Below are 8,229 nucleotides of genomic sequence, written 5' to 3'. Positions count from 1 at the left end.
ATAAATAAGAAAGGTCTAAAACCTACATAAAAGAGTGTATGTGACTTAATGTCCTTGTGGAGGACATGAGAGACAACTGTGAGGGGTTTGTTCTTTCTTTCCACTTTTATATGGCTTGCAGAGAAGGCATTTCATATTTCTAAGAAAGAGCCTTCGCCTACTGAGCTATCTCACTGGGAAACTGTTAGTTTTACATCTTACATTTTATTACATTATTTATCATAAAATATAGACAGAAAAACATAATACATTATTCAAAAGTCATAACTTTACTTCCTCCAGAGGAGAGAGAGATTTATATGGGTATGAGTCTGACTTCATGTATTTCTTAACATTGAACTCACTGTAGATTGAACTCACTGTAGGTGGTCAATAAAAATTTCATCTCTACCGGAACAGTGTTCTTTGAAGAACATAGTTATACACAAGAAAAGCAAAAAAAAAAAAAACATTTTGAATACCATGATGCAGAACAGAGTTTACAAATATATGCATCTATGTGCATTCTCCCAGTGTTGATGATGATGATTAAGCTAAGTGTAGGGACTAAAGGAGGCAGACTGTGAATCAGGGCTTTATATGGAGGAGAAAGGCCATGGCACACAGATTTACAGTGGTCCCATCTTGACAGAAGAGAGTTTATCTAGCTCCATCTCCTACATGGTTATTTTGAATGATGATCTTCAAAGAATAGTGGTTAACTGCAGTAATTCTTATTAAATTTTATATTTGATCAGGCATCTATTACTCATTATGTCCTCCTGTAGAAGAGAGAAAGAGAGATTTATATGGGGATGATTCTGAGTTCATGTATGTTAGCTTACCCACTTACTAATATTCTGTCAGTTTTCCTCTCTAAGTGTCTACTTAGGACATTCTTTACTCGATGTGGCTGATAAGTTAATGGGAGTTCTCTGGGAGCATTGATAAGTTAATGGGAGCAGTGAGCATTGCCAAGTTGATGCTGGAGTACCCTGTATTCCTAGTCCTTTTTAAAAAATGCCACATGGAACATAAAATATTCACAAAAAATTTAAATGAATTTAGATAAGAGTCTCACATATGTCAGAATTAGAGAAACTGGAATAAACAGAGGCTTCAACTAAATACAAAGTACAAAAATTTGGAGGGGGAAGGTTATTAGGCTCAGATATTCAGTCTCTGTCTCTTTCTCTGATTCTGCCTCTCTCCCTCTCCCTCTCCCTCTCCCTCTCCCCTATCCCCTCTCCCTCTCCCTCTCCCTCTCGCCCTCCCTCTAGTCTCTGTGCGTAGCATGGTATATATTGGTGTGTATATACAAAGATGAACATGTGCTTTAAGTGTTTGTGCACATATGTTAGAGATGAGAGATCCATGCCTGACATCTTCCTTGACAATTCTCCAACTTACTAGTTAAGGTAGGATAATTCATTGAACATTTTCTTAAATAAGGGAGGTGTTTTTGAACCTTATTATTTAAGATATACTATTTTGCCCAACATTTCATTATTTAAAGCAGGGTCCCTCGTTGAATCTTCTTATATAAGTCAGGTTCTTTTGTCAAATCTGAAAGGAAGATATCCTGGCAAGACTGTCTGAACTGTGAGCACTAAGTCCTCTTATATCTCTCTTTTCTAGTTCTGAAGTTACACAGATGAATTTCCACGCCCAACTTTCACAGGGTAATGGCAACGTGAAGTTACTTGGCAAGCACTTGATGCACTGAGCCTTTTCATTATCCACAGATTTGAACATTCTGTGGTCTTGTTACATAGTCCATAATTAAGGTTTGATTTTTTTCTACATTTTCGACAATACTAGAACCTACTCATTAATTTGATTAATTATTAAATAATTTAAAGCAAGGAACTTGAAATATAAGTAATGCGTAGGAGGTTGGAGTCCAAGAAAACAATTTGAACATAATCTTCTGAATAATGTAATATGATTAGGATGACAGTTGGGAAAAATGAAGTGCCATTGGATTCCTGTAAGATTCAGGACAAAGAGACTTAGACTGTTTCAAAGGACACAGAGAAGAAAACAATGGAAGAAACACATCTGTTTTGCAGTAATTCTAACTCATTTTTTACTTCATGAATCTCTAGTTTAAGAACAACAAAGAGAAATTTGCTCCAAGAAAGGAGCTGTTAGTCATGTATGCTATTCTAAAACATATGCTTAGAGTGAATGTATGGATTCTCATAGTTACCAGACTTTTTCTTTTTTTACATAATGAATCCAATATAATTATGTTGTTGTTTTAATAACAATCTGTAACTCAAATGTTGAATAAGAACAAATCACATATTTGTTCTTTTTCATTCTATATTTCAGAAAGAAAAAAGACTAAATGGATAGCTCCTTCTAAAGACTGAGTACTTGTCAATCTCTAATCCATCTAAAGTGCTGAAGTAATGGAAATTATGATTCAAGGTTCTTTGTTCTATTAAGAAAATCATCAAGTTCCAAAGGTGAAACCATAGAGAGAAAAAGCAGAAAAGAGCAAACAATTAAAATTCTAGTTTCCTAGGCCACCAATGTGGAGATAAGCTATACCTGGAGGTGTTAATAATATCCTCACGGCAGCATGTAGAACGCCTTTGGAAACAAGTCAAATGAATCTCCAACCATGTCTGTCATAAGGCTTCTGGATTGAATTAAATGAGGTAGGAAGACCCATCATGAATGCCGATAAAACCATTCCATGAGGTTTGATCTTGGATTGAAAAAAATGAGAAATGAGCCAAGCCCTGCTATTCATCTCTATCTGTTTCTTGTGATCTTGTGCTCTGTTACTTGCTGATCTTTTATTTTATAATAACTCAAATAACACTGTTTTTTTAGTCCAGCAACATTTAACATATAAAGATATAAAAAGATTTCTATCTAATGAAAAATAGAGACAAATGTTTACAGCTAATACTTTAAAGCCCTTTACTGCTGTTCACTGAACAAAGACCACCTTGCTTCTTTCTTGGAGCTTAGTTGACTCTAGGAAATACATAATCAAATTAGAACTGTGAACAGAGATGATATCTTGGCAAATGATGGATTTATTAATTTATTTACCTGCACCTCAATTTTATAAAATAATTATAATATTTGACAAGTTCAGAAGATTAAAAGGACAATTCCAAGAATAGGTGTAGAACTTGTCAGTCTAGTAAGGTGGATCAATAGATAAAGGCACAGTACTTTACATATATCTTGAAGAATCAAATTCAAGTAAACATACACATGCTGCTCCACACAGACAAATGTACATGAGTGCACACAAGCACGCACGCACGCATGCACACACACACACACACACACACACACACACACACAGAGAGAGAGAGAGAGAGAGAGAGAGAGAGAGAGAGAGAGAGAGAGCAGTTATTAAAAATGTAGATTTAGTACTGAAGTAGACCTGTTTTCATGATTATTCTTGGACTTAGGTTATGTACGTTTCATCTTTACCAAGTTACTTGGCCTTAATAATTATTGATTATATCAAGCACAATATTTAGAAAATTAGTCTCATTTGACAATATTGGTTCAAAATTGTATAATGAAACTATAAGGGAGATATATCGACAAATTCAGCACCATTAGTCGTAATTCTTTAAGGAACCTTGAAAAAAGCTCACTATTTATACCTTCACGCAGTTCTGTAGTTAGGAATATGCAAACTTCAAAGTGCCTATTTTTCTCTCTATAGAAGCAAACAGGAAATCTCATTAGTGAGAAAAAGAAATATTATTTTACTCAAAGATAGCCCCTCATATTTGATATTAAAGCAATGCATTTGTTAATTATTTGAGTCCAGTTTAATTACTATTATATATTTTGAAGAATTATTTGTTTTGTATGTGCAAGTTCATGACATAAACCTGTACGTTTAATGGGTGTGAACGGATGCTCTTGCATGTGAGAGGAAGACATCATGTTTCTGACTCTATACCACACAACCATTTCTCTTGAGGCTGTGTTCTTAATTTGAAGATTTCAGGCGTCACTGAGTAGGTAAAAAGGTTTTCAGGATCTGCCTGTTTAGATATGCCATTATTGAGGTTAAAAGCATGTTGTCACCATACTCCATGTGGCATGTGGATGCTGGTGATTTGGTTTCTTGTCTCTAAACGTATGTCTCAAGTTCCCTTATCCACTGAGCCACTTCCTCACTTTCATTCTCTGAGATATTTTGAAAAATTTACCTTCTCTTTTGCTGTTTTGTGTTCATTGAGTTGTCTTACAATAAAGGATTTTATGACCAATTTACTGTGGATAATGAGGAAATCAGAAATACCACACATGGACATAGTAGAGGTTTCATCAACTATTTAGTACTTCATTATTATTATTATATTTAATTATACATTTACATAAATCATTTATGTCCTAACTAGGAAAATTCTATTTGTTTTTATTATTTCTAGAATAGATTTCTCACATAGTTTTGTATTTAATGTTCCTTTTCTTCAGTTTTTTTCTGTATTAAGTTTTTATTTAGTTTTGTAGACAGTCATTAATATTTCAAAAGAGCAGTTTTACATCTTGAAAGCTCTGAGACACTGAACTATACGGCTTACATATTGAGCTTGAATCCTTAGCTTCTCTCAGCCTCTTGTATCCATGAAGGCACCAATCCTCTGAGTGAAGACAGAACAGGGTATTGCTGCTGCAACTGTATGTAGCATTTGCCAGGAAATGGTAAAGTCTGCTTTCTATGGTAATGAAAGGAAACCAGAAACATCTGTACACATAGGGTAGACCCAAAAGGGCCAATGATTGGATATTCACAAGCTATGCAGGAAGAGTGGTCCACTTGCAATTATCTATGTAAATGGAGATAAAATTTGGGGTGCAAGAGTTATGTTCAGTGAAAAATTCAGTCTAAGGTAGAGAACAGGTAGAGACTAGATATTATTAGCCTCCCTTGCCTCTATTCCCAGGTGCCCCTCCCTCGTAAACACATTGTACCCACATATAAGTACAGTTAGATACATGTGCTTGTGAGTTCACTCCACACTCACATATACATTGAGGAAACAAATAAGAGATGTTTCTTTTGGGTATGATGTTGCTATTTGCTCAGGGTGTAGTTGTGAGTGTCGTGATGCTTCAAGTCATGGTAGAAAACTGAAGGGAAAATGAACATAAAGAAGAAAGACCAGAGAAATCTGAGGAATTAAAGAATCTTTTGGTGATCCATGTAATTTTATGAAAATGATATTTATCTCTATAAGAGTAGCATTGATTTCTCCCTTAAAATGTGTCGGCATATCGTTTTGGTTACCTTTCACATTGCTGTGTCCTAACACCCCATAAGACACAGTACAATAGGGAAGGGTTTATGCTGGCTCACAGGTCCAGGGTGTGCAACTTATCATCATGGGTAACATATGATAGCCTTATAGATGTTAGTAGAGATTTATTTCCATGGTGACTCTAAATCCCGTAAATTTTACAGTAAAGGTGAATCATCATATGAACCAAATTTTGAACATAAACATAATTTGGAGTGTCTTGACTCCATCCTTATAAGATTTTCTACATATCTTGTATTAAGGGGCACACATGCGAATATGTGTGAATGAATATCTCCTAACTATAACCTGGACTCTACCTCATTCCCTAAGTCTACCATAAGGCACCAGCTAGTAATAAGAAAAATATATTTTGAGTTGTTTGACTTGTGTTTATATGAGTGTGAGCACATGTGTATCAGGTGTCATGTGAAGGCCGGAGATCAAAATCAGATATGAGGCCTTCTTCATCCACCTTCTATATTCATTTATTTTTGAAACATGACTTCTCACCAAACCTACAACACACTGATTGGCTAAACTGCCTGGGAAGTAGAATCTGGAAATTCCTAAACCCCTACCTCCTCAATGCCAGAACTACACACTTAGAATTATTTTTTTCACTCTGTTTATCAGATTACAGGTCTGCATGGTTGTACACGGGACACTTTACTCATTTAGCTTTCTTACCAAACTCTGACTTGTTGTCTTCTGCCTCCCAAATTTCTGGAGGCACTTCTCTGCACTTCTCAGACTTCTCTGCCACTGTAAGGGGGCAGAAGTCTCTGCTTTTCACAGTGTTTTCTAGAAATGGATGTTGTGCTAATTTTACACAAAGCCATTTTCTCACCTTATACCTATATCGTTCTTAATGTTTCAGACTTTTTTAAAATAACAGACTTGGGGTGATGACTCAGTAGATGAGCCACTCTAAACAAGCTTGAAAACCTGATTCCAGTTGCTGAAAGCACTTAAACCTGGACAGTATCACACATCTGAGATGTAAGTGACCCTGCTGGGAGAAGAGACCCAAACTAAAATATCCCTGGAAGCTTATGGGCCAGTGAGTTGGATGGATAAACAATGATGGGAACCTGTCTCAAATAGGGTGTGAGGCGAGTGTTACCAAGCACTTATGTTTCCATCTCTCAAATGAGTTTGTCCTCTGAAACTACATGTAAACCATGACACAATGTACATGTTAGTCTGTATTCAAATATGGATTCACATACTCATGCACACATATGTTTGTGCACACACGTGCATACATAAATGCACTACACATGCACACATGCACATCCACATGCACACATGCACATACACATGCACATACAGACATGTACACACACACACATGTACACACACACACACACACAAAGATACAAATTTATTATCCTTGTTAATTTTTACCCCTGTTCTGGATTGATCCTCTATTGAGATGAGTTCCTGTGATGATGAAAATTGTAATGTTTGTATGAATTAAAACTTTATACACAAAGGCAAAGTAAGATTATGATAGATACATTCATGGAACATCTTTGGTAATTCATGAGAAATGCAGGTCTTTAGAAGATGAGGACGGTGTGAAAAAAAACACAGCAATACACCATATTGATAGAGACTTAAAAAATAAGAGGAAATTCTATATTAAAATCTGAAATGCTAAATTAATACATAAAGAGTAACCATAACTATATAAAAATTTAGTGTATGGCCCAAGGCATTTGACTAACTGTATGTGTTTACCTCTCATCTAGAAATTTTGTAGTGATGACAGAAGGGATACAATAATAGCAATTCATTGTTGAACCATGTGACCATAATGTGGCAGCCAGGAAATAAGAGCCTCACATAACAAACTAGTACATACATGGGAAATGTTAAGAACACATGACATTTGATAACAACAATGATGTACAGCATTTTATGCGGGACCCTGCTACTGCTACAAGACTGATTGCATAGGAATAGATTGTTCTAAACCTCCATGTCACACTCCACCTACTAGGTTTTCTGCTTGCCATTTAAATTCTTCCAGGACATGCTTCGAATTCCTGTTACATTATTTTTTTCTCCATAAAAAAATACTCAAGGATTATTATGTTTTTGTTAGTTTTGCGCTCTCTCTCTCTCTCTCTCTCTCTCTCTCTCTCTCTCTCGTGTGTTTGTGTGTGTGTGTGTGTATGTGTGTGTTTTTGCACGTTGGATCCATGTTCATGCATGAATGTGGAGACCAGATCACAAAATTTGCTGTCATGCCTGAGGAGCTGAGGAGCCATCCTTCCTCATTGTTTTGTTGTTGTTGATTGACTGTTTTTGTTTATTGTTTTCTTTATTTATGTGTTTAGCTTTGTTTTTATTTTTTGAGAAAGTTGTATCAATTTACATATAAACAGCCAACAAAATATACGTCTTTGTAGCATTTAATGTTACAACCATATCGCACTTATTCAACTCTCCCCGATTTATGATGCTCAAAGATAGTTACTTCTTATGTTTAGGATTTCATCAGTATTTAATTTCCCTTCTATAAATTCATTCTCTTTTAGTAACTTTTGCGGATTTTAAATTTGACTATATTTTTCAGTCTTAGGAGGCATTGTGAAAGTGTATATTTTCCTACATATCACATGATGGATATCTTCTGCCATGAACACAGAAAATCGTCAATAAATTCTAATCCTCTACTTTTATTGTATTGCTTCTGAGTTCTAGTTAAATCTTCTTCTTTACCTCTAGCTTATGTTCATGACTTTTTGTTTGCACAGAGTACTCTTCTGTTTATGTCTTTCTTTTTTCATTAGATATATTTTTAATTACATTTCAAATGTTATACCCTTACCCAGTTTCCCATCCATAACCCCCCTGTTGCATTCACTCTTCCCCCACTTCTATGAAGGTGTACCCCCACACAACCAACCACCACTTCCTGTTTCCCTTCACTGACATTCCCCTA

The sequence above is a fragment of the Rattus norvegicus genome, chromosome 1 (assembly GCF_021556685.1).
Source record: "Rattus norvegicus strain SHRSP/BbbUtx chromosome 1, alternate assembly SHRSP_T2T, whole genome shotgun sequence".
Taxonomy (NCBI): domain Eukaryota; kingdom Metazoa; phylum Chordata; class Mammalia; order Rodentia; family Muridae; genus Rattus; species Rattus norvegicus.
This window is presented reverse-complemented; position numbering follows the sequence as displayed.